The sequence below is a fragment of the Rattus norvegicus genome, chromosome 16 (genome assembly GCF_036323735.1).
Source record: "Rattus norvegicus strain BN/NHsdMcwi chromosome 16, GRCr8, whole genome shotgun sequence".
In the NCBI taxonomy this organism is placed as follows: domain Eukaryota; kingdom Metazoa; phylum Chordata; class Mammalia; order Rodentia; family Muridae; genus Rattus; species Rattus norvegicus.
Window position 1 is genome coordinate 37,997,977 of NC_086034.1, and position 27,404 is coordinate 38,025,380.

Consider the following 27,404-nt stretch of genomic DNA (forward strand, 5'->3'; position numbering starts at 1 on the left):
GCCAGGTCACCCATGACAAACCTAATGCAGGGTGATCAAGTCATAACTAACCTCGAAGTGTTTCCTTGAGAGTTAAGACCGAAGGCTCTGAATAAAAAGGAGCAGGATCCTTGCTCTGATCTTTTCTGACATTTCCCAAATCCACAAGGCAGAGGGCAAGGCACTAGGCTGGGGCACAAGGCTCTCTGAACTCCTAGGTCTCACTCGGGAACTCTTGCTAGTCAGCTTTTGAAGGCAGAGAACAGAATGCACACACACAATGTATAACCAATGTTTGACTTGCCTGTGGGTTTATTTTATATAAGTATATCAAGAACACTTCATCTGCAAAGAACACTTAAGCGCCAAGGTAGAATAAATAAACATATATTAAAACATTGAGTTGAAATTTCTGTTGTTTAATGGATTAGGAAAAAAAAAACCCTCTCCTTCTTCTAGACCTTTCTGGTACAGTTGTAGAACAGATTTAATATCCCTCTAGGATTGGGTAAATAATTAGAGGCCCATTTAATCTTTGAGAAAGGATAATGTTACCTCCTCTCTTGTTGGTCAGAATTCACCTGAAGCGCAGTGGTTTGGATATGTGGTACAAAACACCCTGCATGTTTCTTTCAGGACGGATCGTGTCTTTGCCCTAACCAAGAATCAAGTCTCTGTTAAGGCAGGCCAAGGAATGCTAACCTTAATAATAGCTAAGGGTACTTTGAGCACCTCCCAAATCAATAATGACAGAGGTAGGCTGATAGCAATTTATGAACTGCAGTCCTCCAGGGAAACATATTTCAAAGGAGAACTTCATCTAAACTGTGTATCGGCTCAGCTTGCTCAAATGTATGAAGTGTCAAAAAGTTTCTTTGACATTAGGCTTGTTATTGTCCTTTGATTTATGTACCTATGCAAAATGCAGTAAATAATAAAATTGTTTAGAGGTTTGGTCTGTTAAAGAAGTGATTAGAAACATTTGCCAATGCTATTCATTTTATTTGTTTTTTTTTTCTCAAATTAAAAAAAAGTTTCCATGCAGCAAATAAATTGTCACAGAAACTTAAAATGACCATCATGGTATGCAGAAATAACAATGAATTTTCTATGAAATACTCAGAAAGATCTGATCTAAGTGTAGACTGTGCATATATGAAGCATTTGTTCCTCATCATGAATTCTCTGTAGCAGCATTTCACAGAATATCTTGCTTAGAATTGGAGGCACATTTGTGGAGGTAAATTTGACTTAGGAAAAACACAGCCATCACATTTTCACTTTTGTAGAAAGTTCTAGTTGGAAAATATAGAGAACTTTTTGACTAGCATCTTTAGTACTAATTGGTTGTCCAGGGACAAATGACTATAAATGCCTCTAAACCATACATATGGGTAGCATTGTAAGGACTAAACGGGTTATATTTAGGAGTAAATATGTATATACATACAAATATGCAATAGCCAATAGTGACAAGAGAGGCCATGAGTTTGCAGGTGAGCAGGAAGCAGTATATGGAAACGTTTTGAGGGAGCAAAGGGAAGGGAAAAATATGTAATTAAATTAGAATCCCTCTTCCCCCAAAAAATGAAAAAGAAAAGCATCCTGAAAATTCCTGGGTATAGAGAAAGCATTTGTATTTATTAGGAATGGAAATAGGTTTTTTTTGGATGATTCAGTTTCACAAAGGTATTAAATATAGTAAAAGAAAAACTAGAAGACAAATCTTTTAAAAACAATTTTGTTTAGACATTTTTGCTCTAGAATTTTACATTTTATTTCAATTTAAATTTCTTTTTCATTCTTTTTATAATTATTTAGTCAGATTTTTATATGTGGCAGCTTTAGGCAGAATGTATAAAAGAGCTTACATATGTGCAATTTGTTCCCTAAGGATTAAAAAAATACATTAGGGCTGGAGAGATGGCTCAGCCGTTAAAGGCTAGGCTCACAACCAAAATATAAAAAAATATATTAAAGTAAAAGAAATTAAAAACCAGGTACAAGTAGAATCCATTTGCATTTTGCGATAAAATAACAATCCCACCAGAAGTAGATATATGTTAATGTAAAAGTTACTTAAGGAAGATGCCCTGTTTCTACTTTATCTCTTTCTCTTTGTTTAACTAAGCTGATGGACATCATAAAAAAATCACAGATAAAAAAGAAGCAGGGAGTAAAGTGGTATCTAAAGCCACTGTTCACATGTCAGCGAAGCTGTTTCCTCAAAAACAGGATGCAGGGAATCTGTGCATAGTTAAGGGAAAGTGGCTGCGTAGAAGCAGGAGAAAGCACTCTCTGATGGAGTCAGAATTTCTGATTTGTTATCCTGCAAATAAAGCCTGTTTCCTAGGCTGGCTAATATTCTCATGTAGCAACCTGAGCTATTGATAAGTTATCGGATCCCTCTCCGGAATCAGCTGTTCAGGAAGGATACAGAGAGGAGGGAGCGGGGAGTGTGTGGGAGCAGGCTCTGATAGTGGCTTTGTAAGAACACCGGGGCAAGAGGGGAGGTAGTATTGAGAAAGGGAGAATAAGACTTAATAGCAGGAAAGCAAGGTGGAGTGGCAAAGAACAAAATCAAACGAAACAAAGCAGAACACAGCAGGGAGATGGTAGTTCCCTGGGCTGGAGTGGAGTGGGGTGGGGCGGAGGTGGGGTGGTGTGCGTGTGGGGACATGGGAATGGAAGTGCACTCCAAATAACCAGGCATTGTTGGAGAGGATTCCTAACCAGAACATCAAAGATTTTCCAGGCCTATGAAGTTTTGGAATTTATTGAAATAAAATGTATTTCTGTGTATTTTTTTTTCAGGGGAAGGTATACTTTGATTTTTTTCCCCAAAGGTTCCTAATTCAATAAATTGGAATAGCTATTCCTCTAGTGGATTCACACATTAAGCATTATTGAGTGCCTGAGGTTGACTGTAGGCAGTTTAAGAATATGGGCTTCTAGTATTAAGTCACACTGTCTGGCAATGTTATCCATTCCTTTACAGTTGCGGTTCATTCAAACACTTAGACTATTTGCACTAAACTGAGCCAGAGTTTTTTTATACCAGATGGTTTGGGAGACTGGAGGGACAATGTGGTAGAAGGGCAGGGCATACACACCTATGACTCCAGGACTCTGGAAGCAGAGCATTATGAGTTCAAGGCCTGCCTGAGTTGTATAGTGAGAAACTGACTAAAAATGTGAGGGCTGAGTTTGTAGCTCATTTGTAGAGCTCCTGAGTTCCAGTTCCAGCATTGGAAAAAAGATTGGATCTAGGTATTTCTGGGACACAGATAGTGTCTGGAATTCTAACTAATGGCAAGGAGATTGAAGGTGTTACATATTTTCTTAACTATAGTTTCTCAGGTGTGAGTCACTTTTCTCTCTAGGACAAATATCTGAAAACTTCAGAGGAAGAAGTCATTTTGGCTAATGGTTTTAGATGTGTTAACCTATGGTCAGCTTGCTTCATTGCTGTGGGCCTGGAGGGAAGGAGAACATAAGGCAGTAGGAATGAGAGGTGGAGTAAAGTTGCTCACCTTATGATGGCCAGGAATCAGAGAGACAGAAGGGAGGCAGGGATAAGATCCGCCTCCCTAGAGCATGCCTCCTGTGATCTGCATTTCCCAACTGGGGCTCGCCTCCCAATAACGCCATCATAGGAGTTCCTTTGATGTAATCCAATGATTATGCCTGAGCCCTGAGGTGCCAATCACTGTTTCATAATTCAACTTTTTTGTGGGGGGACCGTCTTCAACAACGAGCCTTTCTTGAGGACAGTTCATATACAAACACTGACACCTCCTTCCAAAATGAACGTGACAATTCTTTGTAGGATGAAATGCTAAGCTCTATTTGTACCAAACATTCTCAACAGTTTTTGATTAGTGTTTTGCTGATGTCAGCTTTATAGATTAGAAAATTGAGGCAGAGAAATCACAAAAAGTCGCTTGAAGTTATGAATGTAATACGTGGACCTGGACTATGAACTTTGCCCCTAGGATTCCAGAGCCCATGTGTTTGAGCAGTGAGTCAGCTCCTGTTGCTGCTAATAGAAAGAACGTTGTTACTGGCGTGGGATGTTGTGATGGGACTTGATGCATTAAAATGGCCTGACTTTGGATTGATGTATTTTATTTCTGTCCGTGTGGAACATCATATATTCTGTTCAGGCCAGTTCTTCTCTCTTGAGTTCTTCTTCTCACATGACAGGTGATTTCTTGGGTTTTTGTGGTTCTGTAATTTTGCAGGGAGAAAGTGATAAGAGACTCAAATGAGTTAGAAAGCTAAAGGATCACGCATACCAGGCTATCTTCTGGAAGCCCTGGGGGAAATTGTGTCTCCTTATGTACCTCCTTTTTACTCCAGGATGGGATTTAATGTTGTAGAAGTATTGTCTCAGAAAGCTGAGATTGCACGTGTTCAATGTGCCATACCTTGGAGACAACTATTTTAGGCTGGTAATGCCCTATGGACAGTTATACAGGTGGGCATCTTATTGGTTGATCCATCAAATTCAAATGGGGTTCATTTTTCTCTGTGGAATCAGAATATCCATCAATCTTTAGTGGACTTAAATCCTAAAGACAGATCACATAGGAAATGTAAGTGTCTTCTCTCACTTTTGTTCTTTGAAAGGTGCTGCTCATCAAAAAATAAACAAATAATGCCCAAACTGACCTTATTAAAATCTTTTCCACAGTGGGTCTGGTGGTATACACCTCGAATCTCAGCAGGGACAGGCAGATCAGCAATCTGAGGCAAGCCTGGTCTATGAGTGTCTACAGGACAGCCAGGGCTACACAGAGAAACCACCTCTCAGAAACCAAATCAAAACATTTTTTTTTCCCATCAGAATTTTGGAGATTTGAGAAGACACATTAAGGTTGAAAAGAACTTCTTTTTTCCCTCTAGGGGAGAATGGTTCTCAGGAAGAGCAAAGACACATATGGGAAGTTTTAGCTTATCTTTAGTGCCTCAGACACCCATTCTAGGTCCCCTGGAAAGGCCAGTGAACAGGATTAAGCTTCAGAGATAGGATGTCAATAACTATGAGTGATGCGTTAGAAAACTCTGTAATTCTTTTTCCTTTGGGTCACATACAAGAAACAACTTAGTAGCACTGAGGGTGTTATTAACAATGGGTATAGTTTTGTTTTCTCTGTGGCTCTTTTTATGAGTCAAACGGCTATCTTTGACTCAAATACTTTAAATCAAGTTCCAGAGAGGGAAAACATAAGTCAGTAGATGTCTCAAAGTAAATTTCTATTCCTACATTCTATGCTAAAGTTGTGTCCCTCAGTTCCCTGTGTTAATCTAGTTAAAATTATGTGGATCTCTGATCAAGAAGCCAATCACACTGATTTGAAAAAATAATTAAAGAAATATGAGTTTCCCAGTGAACGGTGAAATGGACGAATTATTTTAGCTGTCTCCCCTACTGCACCCTTGGGGTTGTGCAATAAGGCCCCGCCTTTCATCTTTCTTTTCCAAATGCAATTGTCTTCTTTTAACATCATCTTTCAATTCCAAGGAAGTAATAGCATCTCACCACCTTTCATAACAGTTGGTGCCAAAACAAGAAAGAGAAAGAGTCTCAAAATTAGTATAATTGGGTCCTTGGATTTCTTGGGGGACATTGTAATAAGTTCCCAGGACACCCCCAGTTGAATCTGAAAAGTGGGAGGTGAAGACTTTCGCCTGCTACTGTCTCAACATCTTTGCTCATATTTCACCTCAAAAGCAGTGCGCTTCATGGGCTCCACAACTGCTTTCCCCTGGTGCCGGCTGGACCCCTAATTCCTCCCTGTCAGCACATCTCCACTCCACTCTTACAACTTGGATAAGGACTGGATAAACAGTTGAACTTGTGGGTACTTCTCCAAATGAAGTTCACCCTCTCGACCTTTGAGGGTTTACCCATTCTTCCTTACTACCCTAAGATGTGTTTGGAATGAATTTTCTCTTAATGGGTTCTATTTGTGGGTGGGAGAGGCAATAGCTACAGTGCTCAGAGTCATGGACATACTTCAAGCAAGGGACAGGAGCTCTGAAGGAATGTGAGAAGCGATGGGATTCTGAGGAAGGTGGGTTTGAATGGAGATACTGTATCTCACATGACAGAAATCACCTCCTGACACTGGAGTTGTGCTTGAGTGGTGGTTTTAAAATACTGTAGTTGATTAAAAAAAATGAAGGCATCAGCGTAAGGCAGAGTAAAATGAATGTGTAACATTTGAGAAGAAGTTAGAAGTCCTGATCAGTTGGAAGGAAGGCAATAAAAAATGTTAAACATGAAATGTGCAGAAACAGCACCTTCCTTAGCTGGGTCTAAGCCTTCGGTTGTTTTTTTCCAAGGAATTTTTTTTGAAAGCCTGTGGAATTATGTGACTTATGGATCTGGCTCCAGGATTGTAAATGCTATAGGAATAGAAAAAGAACTGATTTGAAAGAGAACTTTTTTAAAAAGAGAGTTCTCATGCTGGCACATCTATTATCCATAAGAATAAGTTGTTTCCTCATTGTCCTTTCATTTCCAAACCAGAGCCAGAGCTCCTAGGCTCCCCACAACTTGTTTCATGGAAGCCACAGCCCCCCTTCAGCTTGAGTGTTTAATTTACTAGGGAGTCGGGCCCCAGAGATGTGTGTAACCCTGCTGTATTTCCATCTAGCTGTTTAGGAATGTTGGACTCAGAGGCAGCGTACTCACGTTTGCAACGGTGTGCACTTACATTGTTTATCTTTGCAGATGAGACCTGTTTCCTCTCCTGGGAACAAACGCCATCCTCTTATTTCTTTCACCAAAAAACAAACAACCCTGAAGTTGCACAAATTACATGATCAGTGAAGTTATCAAGAGGTTTAAGAGTCATTTTTATTTTTCAGAAAGACTGTGGTCCACTTAGGAGCGAAGATGAGGTAGGCAGGTAGGAGAACTTGTTTTGCCTGTATGGTGCTGAAGAGCGCCACTCCAGGGAGCAGGTGATGCTTAATACACAGACCATAAATGGGATCAAAGGCAGAGCTGAACCTAGAGTATCTACTGAAGGCATTGGCGGGGAGATGATTCAGGCAGTGGGAAAGATTTTATTACTGTCCGTACTTATTAATCTCTCTTTCTCTTAAGGAGGATCCTATAACTCACCAGTTGCGGTGTGATTTGTCATGCCTTCTCACAGGCAGTGTGTTTTTGGCTCATTAAGGCTAGTCTTGTCTATGTAACTTGCTCTTTCCTGAGAAATAGAGAATTCTCACATGCCACACCAGTGCAAAGGCCTGGAAAACATGTCTTATTTCTGTCCTGTGCTGCCAGTGTCAGTCTGTCTCAGTTGGCAGTGTCCTTTTCAGTGTGAGTTCAAGAATAATAGGACACAACGAACCCATTAAAAGCCTCCACACTGCCGGCCCAGGTCTGCTTATGCCCTTGGGATAGCCAGGCACTGCTGAACACCGGGCTGGACTGGAGGGAATGAAGCTTAGCCAGGTGAGATCTCAGTGGGTTTTAGTGCAGGAGAAATAGCCTTCACCACAGATAGTTTCGGTGTAACATCATTTTTCATTGGGGGTGAATAAGGGCTATATAAATCTTTGAGAGTGAGTAGGGATTTTCAGGGTGGGTGTACATCATTGGTTGAGGCTGAGGTGCTGGGAATGCTTCATTTGCATGAAGAGGTGTTGCTGGGCATATAAGGAGAGAGGAAGTATAACCTGTAGTCAGGCCATCAGGCTACATGACTACCTCAAAGAAGGCAGAGTTGGTGGTCTGAGGATTGTGTGCACTGGGACAAGCAGGTCTAGGGCAAGGAGGAAGTAGTCCTATTTTTGTTGGTCTCAGGACTAGATTTTTGGGGTTTTGACATGTCTCAACCTCATTCTTGCTCTGGACTGGCTTACCCAGTCACATGGCTTTTCTGCCCCCCACACATTGTGAAGGAGAATTAAAATTTGCTCTTGAATCTGTGGAAAGATTGCTTCTCTGTAGCACAGCTTGTCAGCACAGGATAGGTAAACATCTTTTTTTTTTTCAATCTTTTTTTTTTTTTTTTTTTTTTTTTGCCAAGCTGTGACTGTTTATTAACCGACCAGATTATAAAAATACCATGGGCAATACCTTAGTTCATCCGTCTAATAAGCCTGTTTATCTGGTCTTCCCTGTTGCCAGCGTCTCCACCTTCTACAAAATGAGTTGTCTTTTTCTTCATTCCACCTCGTGGGGAAGACAGTTTGAAGGGCCATAGGAAGTTATTTGCTTCCTTAAAGCGTTTTCCAACTGTATAGATCTCATGAATTAGATCCTCCATGCAGATGATGCCAAATTTACCAAGAGATCGAGCAATCAAGGAGATATCTGTCAAGGCAATGCGCTTTTTATTGATTTTGCCATAGCCTCGCTTGTAGATGAGCTCGTTTACTGACTTCAGGTTGGGGTACCCCCATGCAATGTACGGCTCCACGATCCTCAGCATGTTCACTGAAGCCTTGTTGAGCTTCACAAAGGTGCCATTGAAGATCTGCCGGAGACGGAGCAGCTGCAGCACATTGCGCACCTTTGGGCTCACTCCATTGATACTCGGATTCTGATGACAAAGGCCAATTTTGGTTCAGCGGGCACATAGAAGTTGCCAGCTTTCCTCGCCATCCTAGCCATGCGAATCTCAGTCCGGTACATCTGTCTGTACTCCTTGTGATAGTGCTTTGCCTTCTCATAGATGAGCTTCCTCCTTGCCTTTCGCAGTGTCTTCAGGGCAAACTTCTTCCTCAGGCGCTTGACCTTCAACTCTGCGAAATTCCTTCGCTTTTTCTTAAGGGTTTCTGGCACGGCAGGAACCTTTTTCTTCTTAAGGGTTCCTGGCGCAGCGGCAACCTTCTTTTTCTTCTCTGGTATAGCCTCCATGGTTCCAGCCGGAAAAAGAGAAGTTTTTTTTTTCAATCTTTATTGAGTATTTATTTACATTTCGATTGTTATTCCCCTTCCTTAACCCCTCCCCTTCCCCTTCTATATGAACTTCCCCTTCCCATTCTCCCCCCATTACCACCTTCTCCCCCGCAATAATCACATTCACTGGGGGTTCAGTCTTGGCAGGACCAAGGGCTTTCCCTTCCACTGGTGCTCTTACTAGGCTATTCATTGCTACCTTTGAGGTCAGAGTCCAGGGTCAGTCCTTGTATAGTCTTTGGGTAGTGGCTTAGTCTCTGGAAGCTCTGGTTGGTTGGCATTGTTGTTCATATGGGGCCTCGAGCCCCTTCAAGCTCTTTCAGTCCTTTCTCTGATTCCTTCAACGGGGGTCCTGTTCTCAGTTCAGTGGATTGCTGCTGGCATTCGCCTATGTATTTGCTGTATTCTGGGTGTGTCTCTCAGGAGAGATCTACATGCGGTTCCTGTCTGCCTGCACTTCTTTACTTCATCCATCTTATCTAGTTTGGTGGCTGTATATGTATGGGCCACATGTGGGGCAGGCTCTGAATGGGTGTTCCTTCTGTCTCTGTTTTAATCTTTGCCTCTCTATTCCCTGCCAAGGGTATTCTTGTTCCCCTTTTAAAGAAGGAGTGAAGCATTCGCATTTTGGTCATCATTCTTGAGTTTCATGTGTTCTAGGCATCTAGTAGGGTAATTCAAGCATTTGGGCTAATAGCCACTTATCAATGAGTGCATACCATGTGTGTTCTTCTGTGATTGGGTTATCTCACTCAGGATGATATTTTCCAGTTCCATCCATTTGCCTACGAATTTCATAAAGTCATTGTTTTTGATAGCTGAGTAATATTCCATTGTGTAGATGTATCACATTTTCTGTATCCATTCCTCTGTTGAAGGGCATCTGGGTTATTTCCAGCTCTGGCTATTATAAATAAGGCTGCGATGAACATAGTGGAGCACGTGTCTTTTTTATATGTTGGGGCATCTTTTGGGTATATGCCCAAGAGAGGTATAGCTGGATCCTCAGGCAGTTCAATGTCCAATTTTCTGAGGAACCTCCAGACTGATTTCCAGAATGGTTGTACCAGTCTGCAATCCCACCAACAATGGAGGAGTGTTCCTCTTTCTCCACATCCTCGCCAGCATGTGTTGTCACCTGAGTTTTTGATCTTAGCCATTTTCACTGGTGTGAGGTGGAATCTCAGGGTTGTTTTGATTTGCATTTCCCTTATGACTAAAGATGTTGAACATTTCTTTAGGTGTTTCTCAGCCTTTCAGCATTCCTCAGCTGTGAATTCTTTGTTTAGCTCTGAACCCCATTTTTTAATAGGGTTATTTGTCTCCCTGTGGTCTAACTTCTTGAGTTCTTTGTATATTTTGGATATAAGGCCTCTATCTGTTGTAGGATTGGTAAAGATCTTTTCCCAATCTGTTGGTTGCTGTTTTGTCCTAATAACAGTGTCCTTTGCCTTACAGAAGCTTTGCAGTTTTGTGAGATCCCATTTGTCTTTTCTTGATCTTAGAGCATAAGCCATTGGTGTTTTGTTCAGAAAATTTTCTCCAGTGCCCATGTGTTCGAGATGGTTCCCCACTTTTTCTTCTATTAGTTTGAGTGTCTCTGGTTTGATGTGGAGGTCCTTGATCCACTTGGACTTAAACTTTGTACAGGGTGATAAGCATGGATCGATCTGCATTCTTCTACATGCTGACCTCCAGTTGAACCAGCACCATTGTTGAAAATGCTATCTTTTTTCCATTGGATGGTTTTGGCTCCTTTGTCAAAAATCAAGTGACCATAGGTGTGTGGGTTCATTTCTGGGTCTTCAATTCTATTCCATTGGTCTATCTGTCTGTCTCTGTACCAATACCATGTAGTTTTTATCACTATTGCTCTGTAATACTGCTTGAGTTCAGGGATAGTGATTCCCCCTGAAGTCCTTTTATTGTTGAGGATAGTTTTAGCTATCCTGGTTTTTTTGTTATTCCAGATGAATTTGCAAATTGTTCGGTCTAACTCTCTGAAGAATTGGATTGGTATTTTGATGGGGATTGCATTGAATCTGTAGATCACTTTTGGTAAAATGGCCATTTTTACTATGTTAATCCTGCCAATCCATGAGCATGGGAGATCTTTCCATCTTCTGAGGTCTTCTTCAATTTCTTTCTTCAGGGACTTGAAGTTCTTATCATACAGATATTTTACTTGCTTGGTTAAAGTCACAGCGAGGTATTTTATATGAAGGGTGTCGTTTCCCTAATTTCGTTCTCGGCTTGTTTCTCTTTTGTGTAGATTTATTTGATTTATTAAGTTAATACCCAGCCACTTTGCTGAAGGTGTTTAACAGGTTTAGTATATCACTGGTGGAACTTTTGGGATAGCTTAAATATACTATCATATCATCTGCAAATAGTGATATTTTGACTTCTTCTTTTCTGATCTGTATCCCCTTGATCTCCTTTTGTTGTCTGATTGCTCTGGCTAGAACTTCAAGAACTATATTGAATAAGTAGGGAGAGAGTGGGCAGTCTTGTCTAGCCCCTGATTTCAGTGGGATTGCTTCAAGTTTCTGTCCATATAATTTAATGTTAGCTACTGGTTTGCTGTATATGGCTTTTACTATGTTTAGGCATGGGCCTTGAATTCCTATTCTTTCCAGGACTTTTATCATGAAGGAGAATTTTGTCAAATGCTTTCTCAGCATCTAATGAAATGATCATGTGGTTTTGTTCTTTCAGTTTATGTATATAATGGATTACATTGATGGTTTTCCCTATATTAAACCATCCCTGCATGCCTGGGATAAAGCCTACTTGATCATGGTGGATGATTGTTTTGATGTGCTCTTGGATTCGGTTTGCCAGAATTTTATTGAGTATTTTTGCGTTGATATTCATAAGTGAAATTGGTCTGAAGTTCTCTTTTTTTGTTGGGTCTTTGTGTGGTTTAGGTGTAAGAGTAATTGTGGCTTCATAGAAGGAATTCGGCAGTGCTTCATCTGTTTCAATTTTGTGGAATAGTTTGGGTAGTATTGGTATGAGGTCTTCTATGAAGGTCTGATAGAATTCTGCACTGAACCCGTCTGGACCTGGGCTCTTTTTGGTTGGGAGACCTTTAATGACTGCTGCTATTTCTTTAGGAGTTATGGGGTTGTTTAACTGGCTTATCTGTTACTGATTCAACTTTGGTACCTGGTATCTGTCTAGGAAATTGTCCATTTCCTGCAGGTTTTCAAGTTTTGTTGAATAAAGGCTTTTGTAGTAGGATCTGATGATTTTTTGAATTTCCTCTGATTCTGTAGTTATGTCTCCCTTTTCATTTCTGATTTTGTTAATTTGGACACACTCTCTGTGTCCTCTCGTTAGTCTGGCTAAGGGTTTATCTATCTTGTTGATTTTCTCAAAGAACCAAGTTTTGGTTCTGTTGATTCTTTGTATGGTCCTTTTTGTTTCTACTTGGTTGATTTCAGCTCTGAGTTTGATTATTTCCTGCCTTCTACTCCTCCTGGGTGTATTTGCTTCTTTTTGTTCTAGACTTTTAGGTGTGCTGTCAAGCTGCTGATATATGCTCTCTCCTGTTTCTTTCTGCAGGCACTCAGAGCTATGAGTTTTCCTCTTCGCACAGCTTCCATTGTGTCCCATAAGTTTGGGTATGTTATACCTTCATTTTCATTAAATTGTAAGAAGTCTTTAATTTCTTTCTTTATTTCTTCCTTGACTAGGTTATCATTGAGTAGAGCATTGTTCAACTTCCATGTATATGTGTGTGTTCTTCCCTTATTGTTATTGAAGACCAGTTTTAGGCCGTGGTGGTCTGATAGGACGCATGGGATTATTTCTATCTTTCTGTATCTGGTGAGGCCAGTTTTATGACCAATTATATGGTCAGTTTTGGAGAAAGTACCATGAGGTGGTGAGAAGAAGGTGTATCCTTTTGTTTTAGGATAGAATGTTGTATAAATATCTGTTAAGTCCATTTGGTTCATGATTTCTCTTAGTCTGTGTATGTCTCTGTTTAATTTTTGTTTCCATGATCTGTTCATTGATGAGAGTGGGGTGTTGAAATTTCCTACTATTATTGTGTGAGGTGCAATGTGTGTTTTGAGCTTTAGTAAGGTTTCTTTTACGTATGTAGGTGACCTTGTATTTGGTGCATAGATATTTAGGATTGAGATTTCTTCTTGGTGGATTTTTCCTTTGATGAATATAACGTATCCCTCCTTATTTTTTTGATGACTTTTATTTGAAAATAGATTTTATTCGATTTTAGAATGGCTACTCCAGCTTCCTTCTTCAGAACATTTGCTTGGAAAATTGTTTTCCAGCTTTTCACTCTGAGGTAGTGTCTGTCTTTGTCTCTGAGGAGTGTTTCCTGTAGGCAGCAGAATGCAGGGTCCTCATTGCGTATCCAGTTTGTTAATATATGTCTTTTTATTGGAGAGTTGAGGCCATTGATATTGAGAGATATTAAGGAATAGCGATTATTGCTTCCTTCATATTCATATTTGGATGTGAGTTTATGCTTGCATGCTTTTCTTCTCTTTGTTTTGTTGCCAAGATGATTAATTTCTTGCTTTTTGTAGAGTGTAGCTTGCCTCCTTATGTTGGGCTTTACCATTTATTATCCTTTGTAGTGCTGGATTTGTAGAAAGATATTATGCAAATTTGGTTTTGTCATGGAATATCTTGGTTTCTCCATCTATGTTGTTTGAGAGTTTTGCAGGATACAGTAACCTGGGCTGGCATTTTTATTCTCTTTGGGTCTGTATGACATCTGTCCAGGATCTTCTGGCTCTCATAGTCTCTGGTGAGAAGTCTGGTGTAATTCTGATAGGTCTGCCTTTAAATGTTACTTGACCTTTTTCCCTTACTGCTTTTAATATTCTTTCTTTATTTTGTGCATTTGGTGTTTTGACTATTATGTGACAGGAGGAGTTTCTTTTCTGGTCCAATCTATTTGGAGTTCTTTAGGCTTCTTGTATATTTATGGGCATCTCTTTCTTTAGGTTAGGGAAGTTTTCTTCTATGATTTTGCTGAAGACATTTACTGGTCCTTTGAACTGGTATTATCCTTAGGTTTGATCTTCTCATTGTGTCCTGGATTTCCTGTATGTTTTGCACCAGTAGCTTTTTCAGTTTTACATTTTCTTTGACCGTTGTATCGATGATTTCTATGGAATCTTCTGCTCCTGAGACTCTCTCTCTTCTATCACTTGTATTCTGTTTGTGATGCTTATATCTACGGCTCCTTGTTTCTTCCTTTGGTTTTCTATATCCAGGGTTGTTTCCCTGTGTCCTTTCTTTATTGCTTCTATTTCCATTTTTAACCCCTTCACCCATTTGTTTTCCTGGAATTCTTTCAGGGATTTTTGTGATTCCTCTCTATAGGCTTCTACTTGTTTATTTTTGTTTTCCTGTGTTTCTCTAAGGGAGTTCTTCATGTCTTTCTTGAAGTTCTCCAGCATCATGATCAAATGTGATTTTAAATCTAGATCTTGCTTTTGTGGTGTGTTTGGATATTCAGTGTTTGCTTTAGTGGGAGTATTGGGCTCCAGTGATGCCATGTAGTCTTGGTTTCTGTTGCTTGGGTTCCTGCGCTTGCCTCTTGCCATCAGGTTGTCTCTGGTGTTACCTTGTTCTGCTATTTCTGACAGTGGCTAGATTGTCCTATAGGCCTGTGTGTCAGGAGTGCTCTAGACCTGTTTTCCTGTTTTCTTTCAGCCAGTTATGGGAACAGAGTGTTCTGCTTTCGGGTGTGTAGTCTTTCCTGTCTACTGGTCTTCAGCTGTTCCTCTGGGCCTGTGTCCTGAGTTCACCAGGCAGGTTGCTTGGAGCAGAAAAGTTGGTCTTCCCTGTGGTTCTGCTGCTCAAGTTGCTTGTTGGTGGCTGCTTTTGAGCTCTAGGTGAGGGCGACAACCAGGAGGGTTGCATCGGGGTTCCGGATGGTGTTAGGTGTTTTCCTCTGGAGTCAGAAATGTGGGCAGAGTGTAGTCTCTTCTGGCTTCCCAGGCGTGTGTGCCCCTCTGAGGGTTTAGCTCTCCCTCCCACGGGATTTGGGTGCAGAGAACTGTTGACTGGTTTGCTTCAGGTCTGGGCGGTGTCTGGACTGCGGGAGGATCTGCTGTTCAAGTGCTCCTATCTTCTGGTTCCCAGGAATACTTCTTAACATCTGTGCTCGAACAGAAAGATACACATTTGAGATGGAGAAAGAAAGACAAATTTAATTTAAAGTACTTTTGAAGGAAATAAATAAATAAACAAATAAATAAATAAATAAATAAAGGAAAAAATGTGGGTCTATGGGGTGACTTGCATTATAAATCCGGCAACCTGAATTCAATCCCTGGAACCTAAATGAAGTTGGAAGGAGAGAACTGACCCCCTGGAGTTGTCCTGATCATTAGGGAATGTCTCTACTTGAATGGAATTGGGAGGTGTGGCTTTGTTGGAGCGGTGGGCTTTGGGGTTCCAAAAGCCCATTCCAGTGTCTATCTTTTTGCACCATGTGGATCCAGATGTAGAACTCTTAGCTACCATGTTGGCCTGTATGCTGTCACTATTCGGGGACTAAACCTCTGAAACTCTAAGTCAGCCCCCAGTTAAATGCTTTCTTTTATAAGAATCGCCTGATCCTGGTGTCTCTTCACAGCAATAGAGCCTCGACTGAGACGTCTTCTGATGTCTACTTCTGTACTATAGATTGTGTTGGCCCCAACAATAATAAATAGACCCAAGTTTACAAAAGACGTTGGGCCACATTGTGGATGCCTTATTTTACTAACGGTGGGAAAACCCTGAAGAGTTTAAGCACAGAGTTAAATGACAAAGGGAGAATGCTAAGATTATTAATTTTTTTTACTGAAAAATAAACAGAACAGCACATAATGTAAACGTGTTTCTGATTAAAAACTGCTTTATTGGAAGAGTAGAGAATCCACATATATGAAAGTGCCAAGAAAAAATATCTAATTGACAAAGCAATGTTTTGTTTGTTTTAAAACAGGATTTTGGGATATAGTTCAGGGTGCTCCCAAACTCCCAACCCTCTTGCCTTAGCATCTCTAGTGCTAGGATTAAAGGTGAATGCTATTACACCTCACCTATATGTATATATAGGGCCCTCATATCTTTTTCATATCAAGTAGGATCATTATTTCACATTTCTCCATATATATATATGCCTACCTAGGACATTAAATTATATTTTAAAAATTTGACATGAACATGACGGATGGCACAAACAATGTTGTGAGCACGCTGCTGTGATTGTTGGATTCATGTGGAGCACACTGCTGCGATTGGTTGGATTCTTTCAAGTTATCCCAGTAACTTTATCAACCACACTAGGCTGAAACCAATGAAACCCTCAGGCTTCAAGTTTGTTTCTTTTCTTTCAACACAATCCGTGCACCACTTTTGCCTTTGGTCTGCAGCTCCATTGTCAACACTCATCTCATGTTTATCATTTGATTCACAGCATGGAAGAAAAGCATCCAAGGCACTTTACATGTGTGGATTTCTTGTCAGTCTGTGTCACAAGTCAAATGAATAAAGTTTAGGAGAATCTGCTATAACATAATGAAGTCTATCTTCTTTCCCCTCAATTCTTCACCTGCTTTGAGTCCTCGTATCTTTTTCATATTAAGTAGGATCAATATTTCACATTTCTCCAGATACTTGATCATTTAATAGCTTAGTTCTCTAAGATAACAGAAGCTCAATGCCAACAACACACGGTCAAGAAAAACAGAATGTACCAGTCCTCACCTGGGTTCAGACTCGAATCGATCCCATTTCTAGTTTTCTCAGAGTTTCCTGTGTGGTGTTAAATTCTCAGTTGTTGGCCTCAGATCTCATAAAGCCAGGACACCCTGCTGCTCCGGAAGCCTCTTGCTTTGTAAGCAACATGTTTAATGAATTGGGATTATTCCTGCACACGACATTCACTTAAAAGGGGAGTATCCTTTTAAACAGTGATGGCTACAGAAATTCAATTTCGTTTACTTAGGAGGAAATGAGGCACTTACATTGTAGGTGTGAGGCTCATACAATCTCTCAGAATGATGGGTGGAACTGCTTCAGCCAAAGTTCGTCTTTTTTTTTTTTTAAAGCACATTCTCAAACTCACGATTATGTTTTGATAAGAAAAAAATCCCTTGCTTCACAAGTTCTCAGGTCCTATTCATTGGCCCCCTGCCCCCAATTGTGGAGCTGATGTCAGGTTGTTATGCAACTTCATTCTTGGTGATATGTTTTCAATTTGAGTCAACTTGATGAGAGAAGAATTACTAAAAAGTGGGAATGAGCTGTGAGGCGAATAGGGTTTTTCCTATCAGAGTGCAGGCATTTTAAAAAGCATTTATTATTTCAAAGTAAAACATTTATAGAAAGTCGTGAGTGTGAAGCACATGACCAGTTGCGGCTTTGCTACACTGGGAAGTCCAAGTTTATAGGAAATATTCACCGAGGCTCTGGTTAGCAAGCCGTTTGTTTAGGGGAACAATCCGATGTAGAAACTGTCAGTTTAGAACAACAGTTTACCCAATCAGGCAGTTAGGATGGTCACTGTTACCAGTGACTGAAACATAACTTTTGGATCATTGATGGAAATCCTTTTTTCTGTCTTTAAGAAAGCAGAATTTAAAAGCTGTCTTATCTGTATCTGTATATACACACAGGGATCGCTGTCAAGAATGAGAAAGGCACTTTTAATATGATCTGTTGTAATATAGCTGATTATTTTGATGTTGAAGGCTCTCAGCACACTTGTTTCATAGTAACAAAATATTCAGCATAAGGGTAAAGAGTAGAGTTTTGACCATGGATTAAAAAGATGTCATATGACTAAGTCTACTTGGTAAGAAAAGTTGGTTCTGTGTTAGTCTCTGGGAATTTGTTTGAAACATATTAAATTCTCATCATGTGATCTTTGGTGTTTCCAGGGAAATATTTTTTTTTAATTACATTGGGTAATAACATTCATTTTTGTTGGAGTTCTTAGCAAGCTCACAATATTTTCTTTAATCACATGTTGCAGAGTTCATCCTATAACAATGTATTTGGCATATTGTTCAAAAGGAAATCAGAAAACAATATTTGTGGTATGTAATCCTATATACACAAAACCTTCTGTGTGTGCACACAACGTGTGTGGCGAATAATGTCTGGAGGCTTCTAACAGTCAATTTTAGGCAATTGGTTTTGAAAATCATTATTTTACGAATATAGTTTAAAAACAGATTTTCTTTCATTATTGTAAAAGGTGTCCTATATTTGAGAGAAAACATGTACAGTTTAAGATAATTAGCTCCTGTGGTCTCCAGAAAAATGATAGATATTATTCTATGGCAGGAGACAAACCTTCTTCTGTCCCTACTTTTATCAGGAATACTTGCTTGAATTTTCCTTTCTCTTTCTCTTTATTTCTTTCTCTCTTTCTGTCTCTCTCTTTCTTTCTTTCTTTCTCTCTCTCTCTCTTTCTTTCTTTCTTTCTTTCTTTCTTTCTTTCTTTCTTTCTTTCTTTCTTTCTTTCTTTCTTCTTTTTTTCTTTTTCCTGTATAGTTTAGACATCAGTGACTGTGTCTATCACTAAAATGCTATTTTATTTTGTGTTTGAATTTTAAATAAATGTGACCATAATGGATGTATTCTTCTGTGACTTTGTTGTGTTTACTGTTTTACACATTCATTTATGTCAACATAGATAATTGTGATTTTTGCAATAAGGAAAAGACTTGGTGTGCTTTACATCCCATCGTCTCTCCCCCAAACTCTTCGGCATGGCTCACTAAGGAAAGGTTACTGAGTTGCAGCAAGATTTCACTGAAAACTCTCTCCCTGCTTTCTCTTCTGGTCTTCTCTAGGACATGCTGATTATAGGAAATAAATAGAAAGGTACATCTGGAGAGAAGAAACATCTGAGGGGTAGCATACAATCTTAGCTCAGGGTGGCCCATTGAGTTGTATGGTAGACCCTTTGGTCAGTTGATCAGCCCCTACCTCATAAGACAAGAGAGCAGGTAGGGTTTTTTTTCTTTCTCTTTTTCTTCTATAGGAAGAAGAGTGGGCGTGTCAACAAACCTGCCCAATTAGGTGTTTTAAGCAATATATAGTGTATTATGTAGATTGGTTTTCTTGTTTTTGAGACAGGATTTAATGCAGCTCAAGCTGACCTTAAATTTCTGATTCTTTTATCACCTTAAATGCTGAGACTTCAGGGTCCATTATCTTGCTCTCTGTGGATGTTGTCTGTGCTTTCATTTGGAGTACGAAGGTAGAATTGAGTCATTTCAATATAGAGTATGTTGGCTCAAAACCCAAGATATTTCTGTTGAACCTGTACAGGAAAAATTATAGATTCTTGAAATTAGACTATAATCAAAATAAGTTTGGAGAGCCAGCTCAAACTAGTTAAAAACAAAAGATGACAGGGTTTCTCTGTATAGCCCCAGATATCCTGCAACCCTTGATGTAGACCAGGCTGGCCTGGGATCCAAAGACACACCTGCCTCTGTGTCCTGAGTGCTGGGATTAAAGGCGTGTACCACCACGCCTGGCTTTTAAAAAGTACTTCTTAATTAAAAAAAAAAGTGATGAATACTCCAAGTATCCAATTGTCCAGGTGCCATTTCCTGTTCTGAGTTACTTAAGTTTAATTAAGTGGTCTTTTGTGTCAACAAGTTTTAGAGAGGGACTGTAGAGATTGAAGGTAAAAAGTGCAATTTGACAGGGCTACACTAAAGGCCCTGAGCCATTATTAGTCTGGGTATTGAAGGTGAGTTACATGTGTATTCTCTGTTGGCAGTTCTGTAGATCAATCATTAAGATATTCAGACTCAACCTGGGACGTTCTCTTCCAACCGTGGTCACGCAAAGCTTTGTGACATTTAGAGAACAACCCATTGTTTTATTCTGATTTTTCTCCTCTTTGCTCCTGGATGGTTTGTCCAATGAGCAGGCAGTTACTAGGTACAGAATCCTGAGATTAGAGGAAATCTTATGCACGTTGCCTGACCCTCTCTGGATTTTCTATCTCTACCTTTACAAGGACATGGAGCAAAGGACAGTACCAACACTCAGATGCTATAGGAAAGAATCTAGAATAGTTCAATGGAAATTAAAGTCACTTTTTTTCTGTTAAAGACCAGGAGTGGCAGTGGGGGGCTGGATAGAGAGGTAGGGCTGCAGTTGGGATGTAAGTTGAATAAATACATAGATTATTGAAAAAAAAAGCAATGCATGATAATTTGACAAATAAAAAATAATTAAAAAATACTACCATTGAGTAAAAAAGAAATCTGAGTGGCTAAGTTTATTGAGGTGACATGTAACAATTCTTAGATGTTCTGCAGTGAGATGTTCGGCATTGTGAAGGCAATTTAGAGAGAGGATTCAATCAAGATGATAAAACACAAGTCCTTCAAAACTCATTTTTTGTTCAAAAGCCTGTCAGTGGACTCTGCAGGTCTTTAAAAAGAAGCTTCGTTTCACTCATAAATACCAACAGCAAAGTTAAATACTTCTTTGTGTTTAGGTAGTGATAGGTAGAAACCATCTTGTATAATTTAGCAAAGAGGCAGGGTGATTTAAATAAACAAAAGGAAACAATAATGAAGTTGACGTGCCTGACTAGTTGGCAACCCGAAGGAATTTGTATTCAATTTGAAACCTTAGAGCTGTTTTATAATACTTATGAATACTTATATTATCCATTTTAATAAATAATAATAATAATAATAATAATAATAATAATAATAATACAACCAGAAAACCAAACAGACCAGGATTGGCCTTTGTGGCCATTGAAAGTGATGAGTCTCAAAGTTCCCAGGTGGCAGCCTCTGGACTTGACAGTTTAGGAAGTTATATAATCAATGATTCTTGAATTGTTCTTGGATAGCTTACAGATCAGCTATGTAACTGAAGTTACTGCTAGTTACACATCCTCTAGAAATCAGTTTTACTCATGAATTCTGGAACCAATCACTTATGTAACTTTCAGAGGTAAGGAGACCATGATTTGATGCCAACCAAATGAGTTACCCTTCGTGTCCAAGCTAGAAAATTCATGCTTACTGTGGATTGACAACTCCACAAATTTACATTTAAAAGGACAGAGACATTCAGAAAAGTGCAACAACAAGAACATGAAGACATGTTAGAATTAAAATGGGACAATTTCTTCTGGCTGAGTGTATTGGGTAGTAAAAGAAGTATTATTATTCTTAATTATTATTGTTATTTTTAAAGAACATAAATAAAAAAGGAATGAAAAAGATAAAAATGGAGAGGTCAATACTCAGCAGAAACATACCAAAGCTGCTCTTCAGGTGGATTCTTGAGGAGTCTGACAGAGGAGGGCAGTACAAGTTAGTGGCTCTTAATTTGTGGGTCTCAGCTCCCTGACACTTCAAGTCCCTTTCACAGGGGTCACCCAACACCATTGGAAAACATAGATACTTATTACAATTCATAACAGTAGAGAAATTGCAGTTATAAGGTAGCAACAAAAATAATTTCATGGTTGGGTCTCATCATAACATGAGGAGCTGTACTAAAGGGCTGCAACATTAGGGAGGTTGAGAACCACTGCTCCAGAAGTTTACAGATGTTACATTCTTATGGTATCTTCTGGTTTACCAACAGCTTTGGATGTTTATTCTACATGCATTTCATAACAAACTTATGAGAAAAGTCAGGTGAGGGGTATCTTCTCTTTACAGAGGACTAACCTCAGGAAGAATTTAGCACTTGACAAAGGTGTTTGATTCCCCTAGTGCTGGTTTCCCGATTCCACAGAACATGTGAAAGTGACTCCTGCAACAGGTCAGTTGGTAAAACTGAAACAAACAATCGAGGACTGAATAAAACAGGAGAGGGTCATTATATCTTTGGTAAAATGCAGACCATGTCAGGAGATATCAGACAAAATTCTAAATTCATGATGATTGTAGAAGTCATGAAATTGAGAGGAAACGGGGTGCCAATGGGGAATTAGAAAGGGGGAGCACCCTCTCAGAGGCGAGGGGGAGAAAGAATGGGATGAGGAACTGTGGAAAGGGTAATTGGGAGGGGGGCAATGGCTGTAATGTAAATGAATACAATAATCAATTAAAAATAAGAAGAGAAAGAAAGGGGTGGAAATAATATAAATACACTACTCATGTATGACACACTCAAAAAATCCAATTAATTAAAAAGTCTAAATTAAATCTCACACGTGTATCCTTTCCCCACCAGCCGTTCCTGGGAGATGTTTTTGTGAAATAATAATATCTCTGAAACCTAGGTGAATTCCCAAAGTGGCCTGAACTAGCCGTGATTTAGAACCTCTCTAACAGGAAGAATGCAGGTTGATTATATGAGAACAAACCACACAGCAGACATTATTACCATCAGAAGTCAAATGCTATTTATGTTCCAAGCCTTGGTTCTGACTGGATGTTCATGCACCCCTGACACATCTCACCCATTTGAAAAGTAATTAAGCCAAAGTGAGACATCGTGTGCCATCACAGCCACGTGTGGTTCTCTGATAATTCAACTTTTATTGTTTTAATTCTTCTGCGGTATAATCTGGCAGTATGTGAAATCAATTCATTCCTTCATTTTCTTTCTAAGTTTAAGCTACAGATCCCCAGAGACACACTGCATTTACCACCCCCGCTACTCCCCACGCCCACCTTTTCCTAGAAGTGAATGGACCAGAGCACACTGTATTTTAACAGTGTGGATAATGGGGTGATTAAGTCATCACTGCAATGAGAGGTGATTTCGAAGACTCGAAATAAGTCAAATCCAGTTCTCCCTCCACATATGGGCAGAATGAGACTTCAGCTAATACAGTTAAACGGTGTGGACTGAGCTCATTGAGACCAGGGCTTTCCTAGTACGCCATTCACAAAATACAACTGATTGTAATTAATTCATGATTAGTTCATTTCAGCTAATATATGAACCTAAGCTTTTGCTGAGTGATGTAATATTTCAGAAGCGGGACTGTGCTGTGGAATTTATTGGACTTCCTGAAGTCACCAGTGTAATTGTTTTTGCTGTTCGCATATTAGGCAGAGCCTCCAGGGAGAAAAGCTGATTCTTCTCATATAAGACTCTTTCCCCAAAGTTTGAAAGTCTGTCATCTTTCTCAATATATTCACTTCGTTAAATAGTTTACAGCTTGCAAGAGGGTCACAAAGTTTGAGTAACAAAATGACTGTCCTGACAGATTTAGACAATAAAACCACCAGATTGTTATATAAATGTTTTTCTCAGAGGCTGTTTCTAAAACACATACTAAATGCAAATATTGAAACACCTGCATTCCAAGCACAACTCTTTTAGCAGATGTTTATCCTCGTGCGTTTCACCAATGGAGTTAGATCACATGAGTTTAACTTGCCCCCTTTAGACCATCTTGGAAAAGTAACAATTACCTTACTTCAGCCTGACAAAGAAACTGGAGCTCTTTTATATTATTATATTCAGTTTTTATATTTGATAGTAAGGAGAGCTAAGAAAGCAAGGAAAGGGGAAAAAATCTGCAAAGTCTTTATGTCACATTAAAAGTGACATTGTAAGTTACCTGTGTGCTGTATAGAAAATTTGCAAAGACTGATAAGGTTGCAACAATATTCTCCTCCTTCCATAGGCCTGAAAACTGAAAGCTTTGATTTAGATCATTGCTAACTGGGGACCCACTGAAGAGAAATTACTTCCTTTCCTATTTCTGAGGCCTGATGCATGTCCTGGTTCGTGGTTAAAACCTACCAACTATTTCTTAGTTGAGATGTCTCCAAGAGAACTTTATAGTTCTATCATCTCCCAACTTTCCCAGGGATGAATCATCCTATGAGTCTGTGTTTAATAATAACAGAAATGATCACTCAGGTGTACTATATGTACATTATCTCATTGAAGCTTTTAAAATTACATTTTACTTATTTTTCACGCATGCATGTGTATACATTTATTTATGTGTTCACATGTAAGTGTGAATATGCATGGACCAGGAGTGCAAGAGGCCAGTTTGTGGGAATCTGTTTTCTCTTTCCTGGATGTGGGTCCTGGGGATTGAAATCAAGCTGTCAGGCTTGGTGGAGGAAGTCTTTTTTCACTGAGTCATCTTGCTGGCTCCATAAACTCACCTATGTCCTCTAAAGTAGGGTTTCCTTCCTGTATTTACTGGTGAGATAACCCAGCAAGCCCTCAGGACTTAACTGACTCACAAGAAAGGCATGGCACAGTGCACACTCTAATCTTGTTCCAAGACCTATGTTTTCTTCTAGGATGTTTCTCATGATCTATGAAACACAGTTATACAGAGTAGCTTTTCATTTTAAAACACTTTTGTTCTTTCTTTTTTAAGAAGGGAAAGAGGGAAGATAGTGAGGAAGCTGGAAAGGCTGGAAGGAGGGGAAACTGTTCAGTTGTATTGTATGAAAGAAGAATCTATTTTCAATAAAAAGTGAAAGAAAAATATTCACCCAGCCTTCCAAATATTTAAATCCACATGTTGGTATAGGCTTTGATTCTTCCAAAACCTACTTTAATAAGAGTTCTTAAACACTTCAACCACTGACCAAAGGTAGGGAGAAAGATGGCTAATAGGACAAGGGGGATGTGGACCTGTTTAGAAGAGTTCTTTGGGGTGATTCCAATTTCCATTGTCAATATATCATCAGTCTAGTCTACAAGCAAACACAAATTAGTAGCATCAGTCCAGTCCAATTGGCAAACACCAAACATGAATCAGTAGCTGTGACTTGATTTAGAAGAAACCACGAGGCGCTGCTGAATTGTTATGAGTCCAAGAAAGTGGCAAGAAGCAGCCAGAATAGCACAAGAAGATCTTTGGTGAGTTTCTCTCTACAAAGTCATAGCAAGTGAAGATCAGTGAAGACCACTGCAAGAGTGTCATCAGTGTCTATTGGGTGCTACTTACACTCTTTTCAAACATCATGCATTGAAGTACCTGCCTCATCAAAACATCTTTTTCTGTGTCTACTTCAGCAAAACATCCTCTCATTAGTCAGCGTCTAGAAAAACATCATAGACACAACCAAGTCTCCAAAGAAGCCAGGAATTTTCACTTCATGCTGGTATTAGTCTTTGCTTCTGCACAGGGAGCCAGGGTGAAGTGCCTCACAGTGAGCATGTGCCTAGGTGCTCTTCAGTGGTATGGACTTGTTGCTTGTTTGGTTCATAATTGGAATATGCCTTCTCCCTCAACATCTATCTTCACATTTCAAGTCCCCATTTATGAAGAAGCTTCTTGATAAAAACAAGACTCATGAAAGTCTCTTCCATTCCCCTATAGTTAATCAGAAATAAGTCAACACATGTCACCATTGAACTTGCATCAACTGCCCTAATCTCACACTCCTATGCTATGTCATGACCTGTTGCATATGCAGGTGCTATTAGTATTGTTTATGTTGCTCTTCCTGTCTTTGTTCTCACCTTCCACCTTGTTGGGGCAGAGTCTCTTGTTGCTTCTGCTGATGTGGGCTGTACTCCAGGCAAGTTGGCCTGTGAGCCTCCTGACAAATTTCCTGTCATTCCTGACATTCATCTTGCCATAGGAATACTGGGGTTACAGACGTAAGCCATGAAGTCTGGATTTTTGTGAGTTCTGAAATGGAACACAGGTCACCAGGTTAATGAGGCAAGTGCCTTTACTTGCTGAGCAAACTTACCATCCTTCTACTATGGCTTTGTTTTCTTAAAAAAAGAAAAGAAAAAACTCTTCAAAGCATATATTAGTTATACAAAGTAAGGGGTCTCATGCCATTTAGACATTATGCAGAACATAATTGATTACATTCAGCCTGCCTATTACTGTTTAACAGCACAATTTCTGGTCATGTGATGTGATGTAGACAGACTCATGTGATGTTCTGTTGAGGCAAGACCCAGTTAGGACTTGTGATATTTGGAGACAATACAAGTGGGACTCAACTGACAGTGATGTTTCGTACATTGAGAAAGGCACAGCATAGAATTCCTGGTATTTGGGCTGGTTCTGGTCACTTCTGCTGACACATGCAGATTTGATGGAGGCCTGGCAGTTTCTGCTGGATTATGCCACTGTTGTTGATTAATGTTTGAACTGGATTGTTGGTATCTGAAGACTACTGAACTGGACTGCTGGTATCTGACAAATGGAGATTGCAATTGCCCCAAAGAACTAATTCTAAGCAGATCCACATCTTCTTGTTTTATTTACCATCCTCCCTACTACCTTTGGATGGTGAGCTAGAAGGGGCAGAGGCCGAAGCATTTGAAAACCTTTATTGAAGTAGGTTTTAAAAAAAATCTAAGCCTACAACTGTTATTCTATTTTACTCTGGTTTTAATCAGCTCTTTTCTTTCTGATTTTTTAAGGTGGAAGTTGAGGTAGTTGATTTAAGGATTTCTCTATTCTAATACAGGTATTTCCTTTAATGTTATAGATTTACTTCCTCATACTGCTTAAGTGTATTTCATGGACATTAATGTACATTTTCTGTTTTGCTCAACCCAACATAATTGTAAATTTTATTTTTCATTTTTTATTCAAGGATAATTTAAAACTATATTGCAGTTTCAACACATTTGAGAGTTTTTCCATGAAATTCTTCTGCTAATGATTTCTAGTATAATTTCATTGTACTCAGAGAATGCCCTTTGCAAGTTAGTTTCTGAAGACATTTTTTTGGTGTCCTATACTATGATATATATTAAAAAATGTTTCATGATCTCGAGAAATAATGTATATTCTAGTTAGGAATTATTGCTTGGATTGTTCTATAACTATCAGTTAGGTCAATGTATTGTCCTCTTTTTTGGGGGGTTCATAGTTACTTTAGAATACATGTAATGGTTTTATGGTCTGAATCTGAAACCTGTTCCACATGTTCATGCATTTCAATACTTGGTTTCCAGTTGGTGGCTCTGTATTGGAGGCAGTGGAACCTTTAGAAAGCAGAGCTTGCCTTGTCAAAATAAGTCACTAGAAACAGGCCTTTGAAACTTATATCCACTTCTGGTTCTGTGCTCTGCTTCCTGCCTATTACAGGAAGATGTGAAGTTCTTACTACCATTGCTGTGAACTTTGTGTCTTTTCAGCTATTGGATTGGGGCTCACATCCTCTCAAATAATAAACCAATATAAACTGTTTTCCCTTATGTTGTTTCTTCCAATATTAGTCCTAGAGATGGGAAAAGTAACTATTAGAAAACTAACTATCATAGACCTCCGAATCTACGTGCTCTGTCTGATTCTCTTCCTACAAGAGTCTTGCTATGGTGGTATCTTCAGAATCCTGTCTCAGTTCAACACCAGTTTCTTCAGTTCAGACTGGATTCTTCCTGTCTTTGTCCATCATGTGCTACACTTGAGAACTATTTCTGCATTGTAGCAAAGACATTATAGAGCTCTGTCAGTTTGTTGTTTCAAATTTTTTTATAAAATGACGTCAACACATATGTAACGACGGTCAAGGAATCTAAGGCTAAAGAGATCGGTGGTGTTTGAAAC

At 39.4% G+C, this 27,404-nt stretch overlaps 1 pseudogene; it reads right to left on the reverse strand.

Moving 5' to 3' along the window:
• Positions 1 to 7,985: 7,985 nt before the first annotated feature.
• On the reverse strand, positions 7,986 to 8,897 carry LOC103694242 (60S ribosomal protein L7 pseudogene; annotated as a pseudogene).
• Between the last annotated feature and the right edge of the window lie 18,507 nt (positions 8,898 to 27,404).